This window comes from Panulirus ornatus, chromosome 57, assembly GCF_036320965.1.
Source record: "Panulirus ornatus isolate Po-2019 chromosome 57, ASM3632096v1, whole genome shotgun sequence".
NCBI classification, from domain to species: domain Eukaryota; kingdom Metazoa; phylum Arthropoda; class Malacostraca; order Decapoda; family Palinuridae; genus Panulirus; species Panulirus ornatus.
Window position 1 is genome coordinate 18,243,101 of NC_092280.1, and position 15,353 is coordinate 18,258,453.

The window sequence follows — 15,353 nt, forward strand, 5'->3', positions numbered from 1 at the left end:
TTAGCTCTGCTATCTTTTTCATTCCCTCTACCTTCCTCTTGATCTTCAGCCACTTGCTCACGTACATATCTCAATGATTCACACTCATTCCATGCATATGATACCCATTTATCTCTTTTCTTTGGTATGAACAACTTCCTCATTCCTCTGCTCAAACTATTTTCAAATGCCTGCATCCCACCTTCCACATACCACCCACTTCTGTCACCTTGACTACTTTCCTTTTTCTCTCCCAGTCACCTAGTTTCATTTACTCCACCTACAAGTTATCACCCAATCACCTAGTATTTGCTCTCAGAAGCCTCTTTTCCAAGCTCTCTCACTTTGACCAACCTCTTCCCACTCATATAATTTCCTAAAGCCAATTTGACCATTCACCTGTGCCTCCACCAATAAGTGGTTAGACATCCCACCCAGCTGCCTCTCTCAGCTCAATTACATCAAGAAGTTTCTTTAGCATACCTGTCATTTAGGATATAACCCAATAGTACTCGTTTGTATGTACCTTTCATGCAGATGAATGCTAGTGAAAATGAAAAGTTTTTACACTCTAATACCATAGAAGCAAAATTCTGCTGATTTTATTATTTTGTTGACCCATATGGGTGCTACAGGTGTATTTGTTGAGTATTGTACAGGTTTTGGATGAAATGTTATTCACAAGTTTTAAAAGCACTTATTATATAACCCTATTATCATACCTCACTTTTGTATAAACCTATAGATTTGTATGATTGAGATAGTCATCCAAGTCTTTTCCCCAGCTTTGAAATGGCAGCAGTTATATCCTTTAGAGGCAGGACAGCCCTTTGCACTAATTTTCCTCTTGTGAGCTGGGAGATGTAGATGGAGTGAAGAGTGGTGGTGAATCTTCAGTTGAGTGAATTCAGAAAGTGAGTGTGGCTTTATGAGAATGTGGCCTTGCACCAGATGATTGGATGAGGGTAAGGATGCCTGTGTTGAGTTAAGGTAAAGGTAGTAAATTTTAGTATTATAAGTATTTAACAAAAGTGATATATGCAAAAGGTTGGATTGAAGTTGACAGCCCTATTGTCTTTTGACTGTACCGTGATGTTCACAAGGCAAATAATTGGATGGGTTTTGGAAAGGAAAAGGCTTTATAAATCAGATTTTCATACATAAGCAGATAGTTGAAAAAATAAAAAAGAAGCAAGTATACAGCACTTATGGAGCAAGAGTCTGCTTTTTAGAGATGCACCTGTCCCTCGCTTTAAGTATAGGTTGTGTTGTACAAAAAGCTTATACCAAGAAATTGCATGTAGTGAATCAACATAGAGAAATATATAATGTATGCTGCAGTGTGAAATATAGTGTTCCCATTGTATTTTAACCAGATTTTAATCAAATTAGAACATAAGGAATTAACACAAAGACAGAAATGTCATTTGATAAATTTGGGACATTATTTTTACTGAAAACAAATAAACGCCAAAATTTGCAGGCACAGGTGCCTGCCAACCCTCACTAAAGTTTTGGTTCACTTTGTACTGCACACACCTGCATAGTAGCAAATTTTGACTGCTTCAAGAGAGGGACTGATATAAGTAGGTTCCTTGCAGAATAGCAGTCACATATAGTGTTCCTGCATGATGCGGAGGATAGGTGTATAGTTAGTCTTAACTGAACTTTGATTTGATTAGAGAAAAGTTAATGATTAGTGAGTCAGTATTTACAATGAGGATGGTGTTAGGGAAGCTGACATTGATAGTAGAATCCATCAAGAAAGAATTGTATATGAAGTGAGTGCTCTAGTGACAGGTATTATGATAGAGATTAAGCAAATAGCATGCATGGTGAAGTACTATTCCCAGCTCTGATGCATTTTAATGAAACTGTAGTTTTCCATGGGACAGACAGGTAAAATAATAATACCATTAGAGTGTATATGGTATAGTTGGCATTGGGGAACTTTATAATGTATGAGCTTTTGAGGAAGATGGATAGTGAAGGGATTGAAGAAGTCATGATTGAAAGCTTTTGAAGATGGTATGGGCCCTTTAAGGACAAGGATAGTGAAGGGATTGAAGAAGAGTCATGATTGAAAGCTTTTGAAGATGGCAGATGATGAGTCAGGCAAGAAAGAAAGCATTATAATTAAAGTTAGATGTCGAAAGTGATCTACATGCATCAAGTGAATTGCTTAGAGCTAGGGATATTTCTCTGGATAAGAGAAGAATTGAATTTTACCATTTGCAGTGAAAATATTTTGTGCATTAGGATGGAGGTATTAGGCTCGCTTTATTAATCAACATGAATTACAAACTGAGAAATAAAGATTTGTGAAAACTTTTATCAAGCTTATAGGACACAAGAAATGGACGCTTGTGAGGAAAGTGAGACCCTCTCATAATTTGATCTAACTGAAATGAAAACGAGTTTAAGAATTATGGTAATACCTGTCATAAAGTTTCTGTTCAATTAAGTGAAAACACCTCTTTGCACATCCATATTACACTCTTATTGCTTTCCAGGAGCATATATTCCTACCCACAATTTTTTTTTTTTTTTTTTTTGAGATGAGTATGGTACAGTACAGTGTATGTTTCTCTTGACTGGTAAAGAGTCTTATTTGGTATAGTTTGAGAAATGTATGAATGCTTTCAAATAGTGACTTCCTTCCTGTATACGTTTGTATAGCTGTCTTTCAGTTTGTTATTTTTGAACTCTTCAAGCTTTTCTAGGTGCAGAAAATAAAGTTTTGTGTGGATATTGTTTACTGCTCTCGCCAAGTTGTCTTGAAGGTGCATGCAACCATCAGCCATGCTCACTGGTAATGTGGTGTTGATGCTCTTACATATTTCATATCAGTTGCTTTTGAAGCTGCAGTTGATATCCAGTTTATGAGTTCAGTGGCTTCAGGATGGGTGGATAATAATGTAAAGACTTGTTAATTATTATTGTCCATTATAGGATAGATTATGGCAGCCAGTTTGTGATGTTACATACTTTTTAGGTCATTTGGCTTTTTGTGTTATAGAACATCTACCTTGATTGGTCAGGTTTTCCAGGCCTATACACTTTAAGCTTTATCTGTCAGAATGTAGAAATTGGTCCCTTAAAAGAATTGGTTTCTCAAGAATCTTCCAGTTCTTATTTCACTTGATTGATGATATTGATTTTATTGTTTTTTAGAATGTAATCAGTGTACACAAGGTAGCTTGACACTGAAATCATACACACTTTTAGAGCTGTATTACTGTTGGTTTGATTGTTAACAAAACAAGTGTTTGGAAGAACATTCTTTGGACTTGGTGTATGGTATAGCAATCCACAGACGTATTTTCTGAGTGTACATTAGATAGGCAACTGGTGTATGCACTCATGTTAATTTGGATGCTTCAGAATGTATAAGGATGATTTGTGTTTGTAAAGTTGGGTTGTGCGACAGAATTAAGTTTTTAACACATAGTGTTATGGTTAATAAGGAAACGAGGAATTAGACCTAAATTATGTAATTAGGATTTAGTATTGTCAATGATTTTAAGTCTTACTTAGGTTTGGTTTTGATTTACAAAGAATCGTAATGTACATGAAAATATGGAATTTTTTGTACTGTAAACATGCAAAGCAACAACTTGAAAATGACCAAGGATTAAGTTGATTTTTATTGATTGAATGTAATGTTGTTGAGGACTTTGGTGGTATGGTGATACAAATATTTTTAATTTTGATATAAAATGTGAGATTGAAGTTGGTTATAGCTATTAGGGTGATTTCATTCTTCAGATCAGCAGTTCAGTTGAAGTATGATGCTGTTAGCTTGTCAGGATAATTAAATTGAAATAGCTGCTAATTTATTACAGTAAGTTCAGAAAACAAGGATATTAGTGAAAATTTGAAACATTTGCACAATTATAAGATTGACTTTACTGTTATCTAATTTATGCTGGTATGTGTGTTGTATTGGTATGGGTGTACTGTGTGCACATGTTGGGCTGTTCTTCGTATGAGGTGATGGGAGTGAACCTGTCGTTATGTTAACTGGTGGTGGTGAGATGAGTGTCTGAAACAAGTGGTTAATAATGGTATTATAATTATTTTGCATAGTATTTAGTGTCAATAAATGTGTCACTCCCAGTGAAGACCGCATTTTTATTACCATTTTTAGTCTGTAACAGTGTTAGGAAATAAAGCCGAGTTTGCGTTAATATTTACTTTATGTATTAAAGCACTGTTGGTTTTGAGAAGAGAAGAAATGACATGTGAAAGAACTGAAAGGGATGAGCTGTGGAAGGAGACCTATGTTAGATAGCAAAACTGAATGAGTGAAGATTGGCATAGAATAAGGTGACGTGTGTGGCATATGGAAGGTAGGTGTATGGGAAGGGGAGTGAGTAGTAGAATGAGAAAATTAAACTTCTTGTGAGTTTAAAAAAAAAGGTGTTTGGAATGTACTTGCAGGGCAGGAGTGCATATGATTGGGAGATGTACAAGAAGAGGCAGCAGGAGATCATGTGAAAGGTACATGTACTGAAGAAAGGGCAAATGAATAGGGTGATAAGATATAGATGAATTTCTAGAAGACTTAAGAAAATGCTTTGGATGGAGGAAAATGGTTTGAGGAAAAGACAGATGGGAGCAACAGTTAACAGAGCAGATGCAGAAGTGGTAATAGGTGCAAAAGAGATTGATTGAGCATTTAAAAGATTGTTGGAATGTTAGAGGAAAGGGTGGCAGCTTTTGTGAAGATTTACATAATGCATATATTGTGCCCTTATTTAAATTCAAAAGTTACAAAAATGAGATGCTCGAGTTACAGAGGTATTGTATAATTCAACTGAGTGAAACTGGTAAGTTAAGGGAGAGTGATAATCAAAAAGGTTGCAGCATGCACAGAACTGATTAGGGAGGAGCAGTGTGGCTTCAGGAGAGGTAGAGGATTTGAGGATTTTGTGAGAAGGAGAGAGAACTGTTTTTAGCATTTACTGATCTAGAGAATTTATATGGTAGGGCTAACACTTCTGTTTCTCACACTTTCTTCAAAGTCTATACCTAATCCACTAATCCACACATCCTTTACACTCCTAAAACAACATTGTACCTTCTCGGTTTGATGCACAGAATACCACCACCCTTTTGATCACCACTCTTTTCTGTAACTTACCAAGTATACTCAGTAAAGCTATACCTCTACTTCAAACACTGATTTTGCAGCCCCTTAGCGTTCCCATAATACATTGGCATGTGACAGACATTCCAGTACCTCTATTTCAGACATTGATTTTGTAGCCAGCCAGCCAGCCACCCTCCGCCCCCTCCCCACCCTCCCCTCCCCCTCCCATAATACACTGGAACTAGACTGACATTCTGCTAGTCCTCAGACATTTTCATATACAAGGCAAAAATTTTAACTAAGCAACCCATCCCCGGTGTTCATCCTCCCCTTTAGGAAGGTTGAGAAATGAGCACCTGCCTTAGGATGTGGTTAAGTCTTTGTATCCACACGAGAGTAAAGAATCGGCACATATATATAAGGTTAAGTGACGGGGCAAACCAAGAGTAAAACTCCCTGTAATGCACAAATAGCAATCACATGCAAAGTTATTTGTCGTAGGTTAGGTTGTTTTTAAGTTCATATACACTTGGAGTTCAAGGAACATATATGCTAGGTAAGAGAATGACTGTAAAACCTCCCCAAAACACAAATAGAAAGCACACACACTACCAGAAAGAATTTGACACTTCAGCATGAAAGGCTGATGAAGATGGACTACCAGGTAGGAATAAGGGGGAAACTCCTTTGATGGATATTGGAGAACAAAAGATGCAGGTAAGAGCCACATTCTCAAAACTGATTGAAGGTACACTTAGGGTGCTGCAGGACTCAGTTCTGGTTCCAGTGCTATTTTTGGTGTACATAAATGACTTGTCAGGACTATTATCGAAGGTAAACGTTTGCGGATGAAGCCACAAGAGAAATAATGAAAATTATTAGACCAGTTTACAGGGGAACTGGACAAACTTCAAAGTTGGTCTGAAAATGCATGATGAGATTCAATCCAAGTAAGTGCAAGGTAATAATGATGGGAATGGAAAACCTTAGTAAGAATGAATACTCAGTGGGAGATATGCTACAAAAATCCCTGTGAGAAAAAGACCAAATGGTTGATATTATACCATCATGAGACATGAAAGAAGTAAGTATTATATCACTGAAGTATATGGATAAGAAAATGTTTGCTGATCTATTCACCATGTATGTTGGACTGAAACTGGCTTATTCCTTTCTCTTTACGGCACCACAACTTAGTAACAAAGATATGATGGAGTGCAACTAAGATGGTACCAGATTTAAGAGAGATTAGTTAGTGAAAGGTTGAAGACTTCACTGCTGTCCGCTTTAGTCAAGTGAGGGGAAAGGATGACGATAACAACCCTTGAGTTCATAAACTAATTGTATGATGTTGACAGTCAACAGATCACTATGAACTGCAGTACCAGAATTATCACAGGCTGTTGACAGAAACTAAGGAAGAGGCTTGTTAAGAATGTAAAGAAGTACTGAATTAGTGTAAGGGTCATAGATGGTTGGAATGGTGTAAGCAAGGGGACTGTGGACACCGGCAATTTGCAATACTTTAAAATTCTTGCATCAGTGAGGTAAGTTCGCATCCATTCTCTAGTTACATGCAACACACTGAAACCATAGCACTCTACCCCCTGATCTTCATGGACCTTAACATGGGGTTTGTGTGGAGCAATGATGGCTTGAGCTATGGCAGTGGGGATTTTCCTTTTCCTGGTAGGTTTATCCATGCTGCAAAGGTCAAGCTTGAGCTCGCAGATGAACACATATAGGCTATTTTTTCTCCTATACTTTTGTTCTGTCAAAACTGAAATTGGTCATTTGTTTGAGTTAAGATGAATTTCTAAGATAGAATCTTCTAAACTGTATTAAGAGTGCTGAATAGCCTTTGATGCTCCAGTGCTTGGCTTATAAGCCTAAATTTAATAATCCAATCCAATCCACAGCCCCCTATCCACAAAACAGGACTCACAGATGTTTCCTGAATTCTCTCATGCTTCTCATGACCCTTAAAGGTCAGGTCAAAGGCCACATCATTTTACCACTGTGAATACAGAATCCAATATTTTTTATATGGTCGGATAATGGTTGAGATACTCAGCTGGGGTTCTTTGTTGTGTGATGTGTTTGTTGTGGCAGTTGAGGGTATAACTGGTGCACATGGGGTGTTCAGTGTTGTTAATGGAAATGGTGAAGGGCTTGTTGATTTGTGTGCAGTAAAAGGACTGGTGACTGGGAATACTTGGTTTAAAAAGAGAGATATACATAATACGAATGTAAGTAGGAGAAATTGCCGGAGAGCATTATTGGATTATGTGTTGATTGATAGGTGTGTGAGAGACTTTTGGATGTTAATGTGCTGAGAGGGGCAATTGGAAAGATGTCTGATCATTATCTTGTGGAGGTGAAGGTGAAGATTTGTAGAGGTTTTCAGGAAAGAAGATAGAATGATGGGGTGAAGACTGATGAGAGTAAGTTAACTTGGAAAGGAGACTTGTGTGAGGAAGTACCAGGAGAGACTGAGTGCAGAATGGAAAAAGGTGAGAGCAAATGACGTACGGGGAGTGGGGGAGGAATGGGATGTATTTAGGGAAGCAGTGATGGCTTGTGCAAAAGATGCCTATGGCATGAGAAAGGTGGGAGGTGGGCAGATTAGAAAGGGTAGTGAGTAGGGGGATGAAGTAAGATTGTTAGTGAAAGAGAAAAGAGAAGTATTTGGAAGATTTTTGCTGGGAAACAGTGCAAATGAGTGGGAGATGTATATAAGAATGAGGCAGGAGGTCAAGAGAAAGGTGCAAGAGCTGAAAAAGAGGCCAAATGAGAGTTGGGGTGAGAGAGTATTGTTAGATTTTAGGGAGAATAAAAAGATGTATTGGAAGGAGATAAAGTGTATAAGACAAGAGAACAAATGGGAACATCGGTGAAGGGGTGTAATGGGGAGGTAATAACAAGTAGTGGTGAAGTGAGAAGGAGATGGAGCGAGTATTTTGAAGGTTTGTTGAATGTGTTAGATGACAGAGTGGCAGATATAGGGTGTTTAGGTCGAGGTGGTGTGCGAAGTGAGAGGGTCAGGCAGAATAGTTTGGTAAACAGAGACGAGGTAGTGAAAGCTTTGCGGGAGATGAAAGCTGGCAAGGCGATAGGTTTTGATGGTATTGCAATGGAATTTATTAAAAAAGGGGGTGACCAAGTTGTTGACTGGTTGGTAAGGATATTCAAAGTATGGTTCATGGTGACGTGCCTGAAGATTGGCAGAATGCATGCATAGTGCTATTGTACAAAGGCAAAGGGGATAAAGGTGAGTGTTCAAATTACAGAGGTATAAGTTTGTTGAGTATTCCTGGGAAATTATACGAGAGGGTATTGCTTGAGAGGATCAAGGCATGTCCAGAGCATCAGATTGGGGAAGAGCAGTGTGGTTTCAGTAGTAGAGGATGTGTATCAGGTGTTTGCTTTGGAGAATGTATGTGAGATATACTTAGAGAAACAAATGGATTTGTATGTAGCATTTATGGATCTGGAGAAGGCATATGATAGAGTTGACAGCGATGCTCTGTGGAAGATATTAAGAGTGTATGGTGTGGGAGGTAAGTTGCTAGAAGCAGTGAAAAGTTTTTATCGAGGATGTAAGGCAATGGATTGAACCAGGGCATGTGAAGCGTCGGGTAAACCATGGAAAGTTTTGTAGGGCCTTGATGTGGAAAGGGAGCTGTGGTTTCGGTGCATTACACATGACAGCTAGAGACTGAGTGTGAATGAATGTGGCCTTTTTTGTATTTTCCCTAGCGCTACCTTGCGCACATGCAAGGAAGGGGGGAGGGGTGCCATTTCATGTGTGGCGGGAATGGATGAAGTCAGCATGTATGAATATGTACATGTGTATATATGTATATGTCTGTGTATGTATATGTATGTATGTGTGCGTGTGTGGGTGTTTATATATATATATATATTCACCTCCCTAACAACCCCATCCATAAACAAATTACAAGAGTTTTGGAAAGAGGGGCAAGTATGAAGTCTGTTGGGGATGAGAGAGCTTGGGAAGTGAGTCAGTTGTTGTTCGCTGATGATACAGCGCTGGTGGCTGATTCATGTGAGAAACTGCAGAAGCTGGTGACTGAGTTTGGTAAAGTGTGTGAAAGAAGAAAGTTAAGAGTAAATGTGAATAAGAGCAAGGTTATTAGGTACAGTAGGGTTGAGGGTCAAGTCAATTGGGAGGTGAGTTTGAATGGAGAAAAACTGGAGGAAGTGAAGTGTTTTAGATATCTGGGAGTGGATCTGGCAGCGGATGGAACCATGGAAGCGGAAGTGGATCATAGGGTGGGGGGGGGCGAAAATTCTGGGAGCCTTGAAGAATGTGTGGAAGTCGAGAACATTATCTCGGAAAGCAAAAATGGGTATGTTTGAAGGAATAGTGGTTCCAACAATGTTGTATGGTTGCGAGGCGTGGGCTATGGATAGAGTGGTGCGCAGGAGGATGGATGTGCTGGAAATGAGATGTTTGAGGACAATGTGTGGTGTGAAGTGGTTTGATCGAGTAAGTAACGTAAGGGTAAGAGAGATGTGTGGAAATAAAAAGAGCGTGGTTGAGAGAGCAGAAGAGGGTGTTTTGAAATGGTTTGGGCACATGGAGAGAATGAGTGAGGAAAGATTGACCAAGAGGATATATGTGTCGGAGGTGGAGGGAACGAGGAGAAGAGGGAGACCAAATTGGAGGTGGAAAGATGGAGTGAAGAAGATTTTGTGTGATCGGGGCCTGAACATGCAGGAGGGTGAAAGGAGGGCAAGGAATAGAGTGAATTGGAGCGATGTGGTATACCGGGGTTGACGTGCTGTCAGTGGATTGAATCAGGGCATGTGAAGCGTCTGGGGTAAACCATGGAAAGCTGTGTAGGTATGTATATTTGCGTGTGTGGACGTATGTATATACATGTGTATGGGGGTGGGTTGGGCCATTTCTTTTGTCTGTTTCCTTGCACTACCCCGCAAACGCGGGAGACAGCGACAAAGCAAAAAAAAAAAAAAAAAAATATATATATATATATATATATATATATATATATATATATTATCCCTGGGGATAGGGGGATTAAGAATACTTCCCACGTATTCCCTGCGTGTCGTAGAAGGCGACTAAAAGGGGAGGGAGCGGGGGGCTGGAAATCCTCCCCTCTTTTTTTTTTTTTTAATTTTCCAAAAGAGGGAACAGAGTGTGGCCACGTGAGGATATTCCAAAAAAGGCCCAGTCCTCTGTTCTTAACGCTACCTCGTTAACGCAGGAAATGGCGAATAGTTTAAAAAAAAAGAAAATATATATATATATATATATATATATATATATATATATATATATATATATATATACGTGTATATATATCCTTTCCAATATATATGTGTATGTGGGTGGCTTGGGCCATTCTTTCATCTGTTTCCTTGCGCTACCTCGCTAACGCGGGAGACAGCGCCAAAGTAAAATAAATAAATAAAATAAATATTCGCCATTTCCTGCGTTAGCAAGGTAGCGTTAAGAACAGGACTGAGCCTTGGAGGGAATATCCTCACTTGGCCCCCTTCTCTGTTCCTTCTTTTGGAAAATTAAAAAAACTACCTCGCTCCCTCCCCTTTCAGTTGCCTTCTAAGGCACGCAAGGAATACAAGGGAAGTATTCTTTGTCCCCTGTCCCCAGGGATAGTAGGGAGGTAAATGTAAGAGTTTTGGAGAGAGGAGTGAGTATGCAGTCTATATATGTAACCCCCTTGATGAGAACATTAATGACACAACTGGTCCAATGGACTGCCAAGCATAATGTGACCACTTATTTTCCTGTAGGCTAAGAAAATGCGAATATTCTGACATTTAATATCTAACAACAGTTATTGAAGTAATGTCATGGATGCTAACACACTTGCTAGCAATAACTACGGCACTAATTCACAAGTGTAAGGGAAATTTGATTAATGCACTTAACCACTTCCAAACAATGCACTAATTCCTGTCGCAGAGCATAATACTGACGAGCAGATCTTCTTCAGGTTGGTCAAGTACGTGCATGGGGATCCGGGCGTGCCACAGTCCTCACCAAGGGACGGCCAACGTTCCCCAGGTCAAGTTGACCTGTAAGTGCACTATTCACATGCGGCGCGGTGCGCACAACGCACGTTCTTGGTAAAGCTCACTGTTTCCGCTCACACACTACGACAATTCTCTGTAGGGCGATGCTGGCATACGGCCCCTACTGTTGGTCGACCCTCTGGTGCCTTGTTGGAATTGAAGTTTTCGGTCTCTTGTAGGCATATTATTGGCTCATTACCCTTGCACACTATAAGTCACGCTGTGTAACAGCGAGTTATGGACTAACGGGATTCCTAGCCAATGTAATGCTGTTACCCCCGGCCTGCGTAAAATGTCTCCCAAGGTGGTTGGATACTCACTGACCCCCTCGTTTCTATTCTGCCATTATTTAGGGTGCCGTTTGTTGTGATACCAAGGCAATTATTTCAGTTTGTTAATCACTCCACGAATTCACTTTGTCACTTGTAGAAGGTCTTAAGAGTATATGGTGTGGGAGGAAAGCTGCTAAAAGCAGCGAGAAGAGTAGGAGAAGAGAGTGGATGGTTCCGATGTGAGGGCCTGAGAAGTGAATCAGATATTGCTTGCTGACGATACAGCACTGGTGGCTGATTCGATTGGAGAACAGCAGTAGTTTGTGACTGAGTCTGGAAGAGTGCTTAAAAGGAAGTTGAGATTAAATGTGAATAAAAGTAAGATCATTCAGTTTAACAGGGTTGAGGGACAGATTAGGTGAGGTATGAGTATGAATAGAGAAAAATCAGAGGAAGTGAAGTGTTTTAGATACCTGTGAGTGGACATGGCCGCAAATGGAACCATGGTAGCAGAAGCGAGTCAGGATGGAAGAGAGGGGGAGGTTTCGGGGGCGCGCGCTGGAGAATGGGTGAAAATAGAGCGTTATCTGGATAGGCAAAAATGGGTGTGTTTGAAGGTATCGCAGTCCCAACGATATTGTGTGAATGCGAGGCATGGGTTATAGATACAGCTGTGGAGAGGAAGGTGGATGTGTTAGAAATTAAATGTTTGAGGACAATATGTTGTGTGAGGTGGTTTGATCGAGTAAGTAATGAATGAATGGGTAAGAGAGATGTGTGGTAATAAAAAGTGTGGTTGAGAGAAGAGAAGAGGGTGTGCAGAAATGATATGGACATATGGAAAGAATAAGTGAGGAAAAATTGACAAAAGATGATATATGTGTTAGATGTGACGGGAACAAGAACGAGAGGACCAAACTGGAGGTGGAAGGATGGAATGAAAAAAGATCTTGAGCGATCGGGGCTTGAACATGCAGGAGGGTGGAAGGCGGGCATAGGATACATTGAATTGGAGCGATGTGTAATAGGGGGTCTCGTGTTGTTAATGGACTGAACCAGGGCACGTGAAGCGTCTGGGGTAAACTACGGAAAGGTCTGTGGGTGCTAGTTTTGTATAGGAAGATGTGGTTTCGATGCATTAAACATGACAGCTAGGGAATGAATGTAAGCGGAGCGAATGCGGCCTTCGTGTTCCTGTCGCTATTTTGCTAACGCGGGAAACGGCGGTCAAGTGTGGGTGGGAGAAAAAACAATATATACATATATATATATATATATATATATATATATATATATATATATATATATATATATATATATATATATATGCAGAAACACCACAGAAAAAAGGAAACACGAGGATTCCAAACGCTTCCTTGTATTACCACTTCTTCAGAAAACTAGTCACAAGTCCTCTTAAGATGAGGCAGTACACGACACCGCTCAGGTTCCTCATATTTTCCTTTCCTGGCTGTGTTTGTGCATCTATGAAATCAAGTGTTTGATGAGATTTTATGCGCATATAGTATATAATTGTAGGAGTGTGTGATAGCGTGTAAGAAAGAAATTCTGGATTGATGTAGGTAAAACTGAAAGTGGATGGCGAGAGATGGGTGGTTATTGGTGCATATACACCTGGGCATGAGAAGAAAAGCTTGACAGGCAAGTGTTTTGGAAGCAGCTGAGTGAGTGTGTGTTAGTAGTTTTGGTGCACGATACCGGGTATTAGTGATGAGTGAGTTTAATGCGAAGATGAGTAATGTGGCAGTTCATGGTATAATTGGTGTACATGGGGTACTCAGTGTTATGGAGGGGAAATTGTGAAGAGCTTGTGGAATTGTGTGCTAAGAAAAGACTGGTGATTGGAAATACCTGGTTTAAAAATAGATATACCCTAGCATACGTATGAGAGTAGAAGAGATGGTCAACGGGCGTTATCAAAGTACATATCAATTGACATGCACCTAAAAGACAGACTTTTGGATGCAAAAGTCCTGAGAGTGGCAGCTGATGGGATATTTGATCACTATCTTGTGGAGGTGAGGGTGAAGATATGTAGAGGTTTTCACAAAAGAGGAAACAATGTTGGGAAGAAGAGAGTGAGTGAGCTTGGAAAGGAGACGTGTGAAGAGATGACAGGAGAGATTAAGTGTGGAATGGCAAATGAAATGAGGGGTGTGGGTGAGGAAAGAGAGGTATTCAAGGAAGCAGTGATGGCATGTGGAACAGATGCATGTGGCATGAGAAAAGTGGGAGGTGGACAGATTAGAAAGGGTAGTGAGTGGTGGGATGAAGTAAGGTTGTTAGTGAAAGAGAGGCGTTTAGGCGGTACTTACAAGGAAGGAGTGTAAATGATTGGGAGATGTATAAGAGAAAGCGGAAGGAGGGCAAGGGGAAGGTACGAGGGTTGAAAATCGGAAAATGAAAGTTGGGGTAATAGAGTGTCATTGAATTTAAGGGAGAACAAAAAGATACTTCGGAAGGATGTAAATAATGTGTGTAAGATGAGAACAAATGGGATCATCGGTGAAGGGGGCGAAAGGGGAAGTGATAACAGGTAGTGATGGAGTGAGTATTTTGAAGGATTTTTTACCGTGTTCGATGATAGAGTGGCAGATATAGAGTATTTAGGTCGGAGTGGCATGCGAAATGAGAGAGTCAGGGAGAGTGGTTTGGTGAAAAGAGAGATAATGAAAGCCTTGTGGAAGATGAAATCCGGCAAGGCCGCGGAAATGGATGGTACTGCAGTTGATAGATTAAGAAGGGCTGTGACTGTGTTGTTGATTGGTTGGTAAGGATATTCTCTGTATGTATGGATCATGGTGAAGTGTCTGAGGATTGACGGAATGCATGAATAGTGACATACGAAGGCAAAGGATATAAAGATGAGTGTTCAATCTACAAAAGTATAGATTTGTTGAGTATAACTGGAAAATTATATTGGATGGTATAGATTGAGAGGGTGATGGCACGTACAGAGTATTAGATTGGGGAGGAGCAGTGTGGTATCACAAGTGGTAAAGGATGTGTAGATCAGGTGTTTGCTTTGAGGAATGTCCGTGAGAAATGCTCAGAAAAACAGATGAATTTGTGGAGAGGGCATATGATATGGTTGATAGAGATGGTTTGTGGAAGGCCTTAAGAGTATATGATGTGGAAGGAAAGCCGCTGGCAGCAGCGAGAAGTCTTTATCAAGGGTGTGAAGCGTGTGTTCGAGTAGGAAGAGAGGAGAGTGATTGGTTCCCAGTGAAGATCGGACTGTGGCAGGGGTGCGTGATGTCACCATGATTGTTTAATTTGTTTATGGATGGGGTGGTTAGGGAGGCAAATGCAAGAGTTTTGGAGAAAGGGGATGAGAGGGCCTGGAAAGTGAGTCAGTTGTTGTTCCCCGATGATACAGCACTGGTGGTTGATTTTAGTGAAAGACTGCAGTGTGTTTGGAAGGGCGTGTGAAAGGAGAAAGCTGAGAGCAAATATGAGTAAAAGCAAGGTTATTAGGTTAAGCATGGTTTAGGGACAGGGTAGTTGGGATGTAAGTTTGAATGGAGAAAAATTGGAAGTGAGGTGTTTTAGATCTAAATCTGGGACTGGACCTGGCAGCGAATGGAGTCATAGAAGCGGAAGTGAGTCATAGGGTTGGGGAGGGGATTAGGGTTCTGGGAGCGATGAAGAATGCATGGAAAGAATGTTATCTCGAAGAGCAAAAATGGGTATGTTTGAAGGAATAGCAGTTCCAACAATATCATATGGAAGCGAGGCATGGGCTATAGATAGGGCTGTATGGAGGATTGGTGGATGTGTTGGAAATGAAATGTTTAAGGGCAATAGGTGGTGTGAGGTGATTGGATCGAGTTAGTAATGAAAGGGTAATAGAGGTGATGTTTAGTAATAAAAGGGATGGTAGTTGAGAGAGGGTGCTT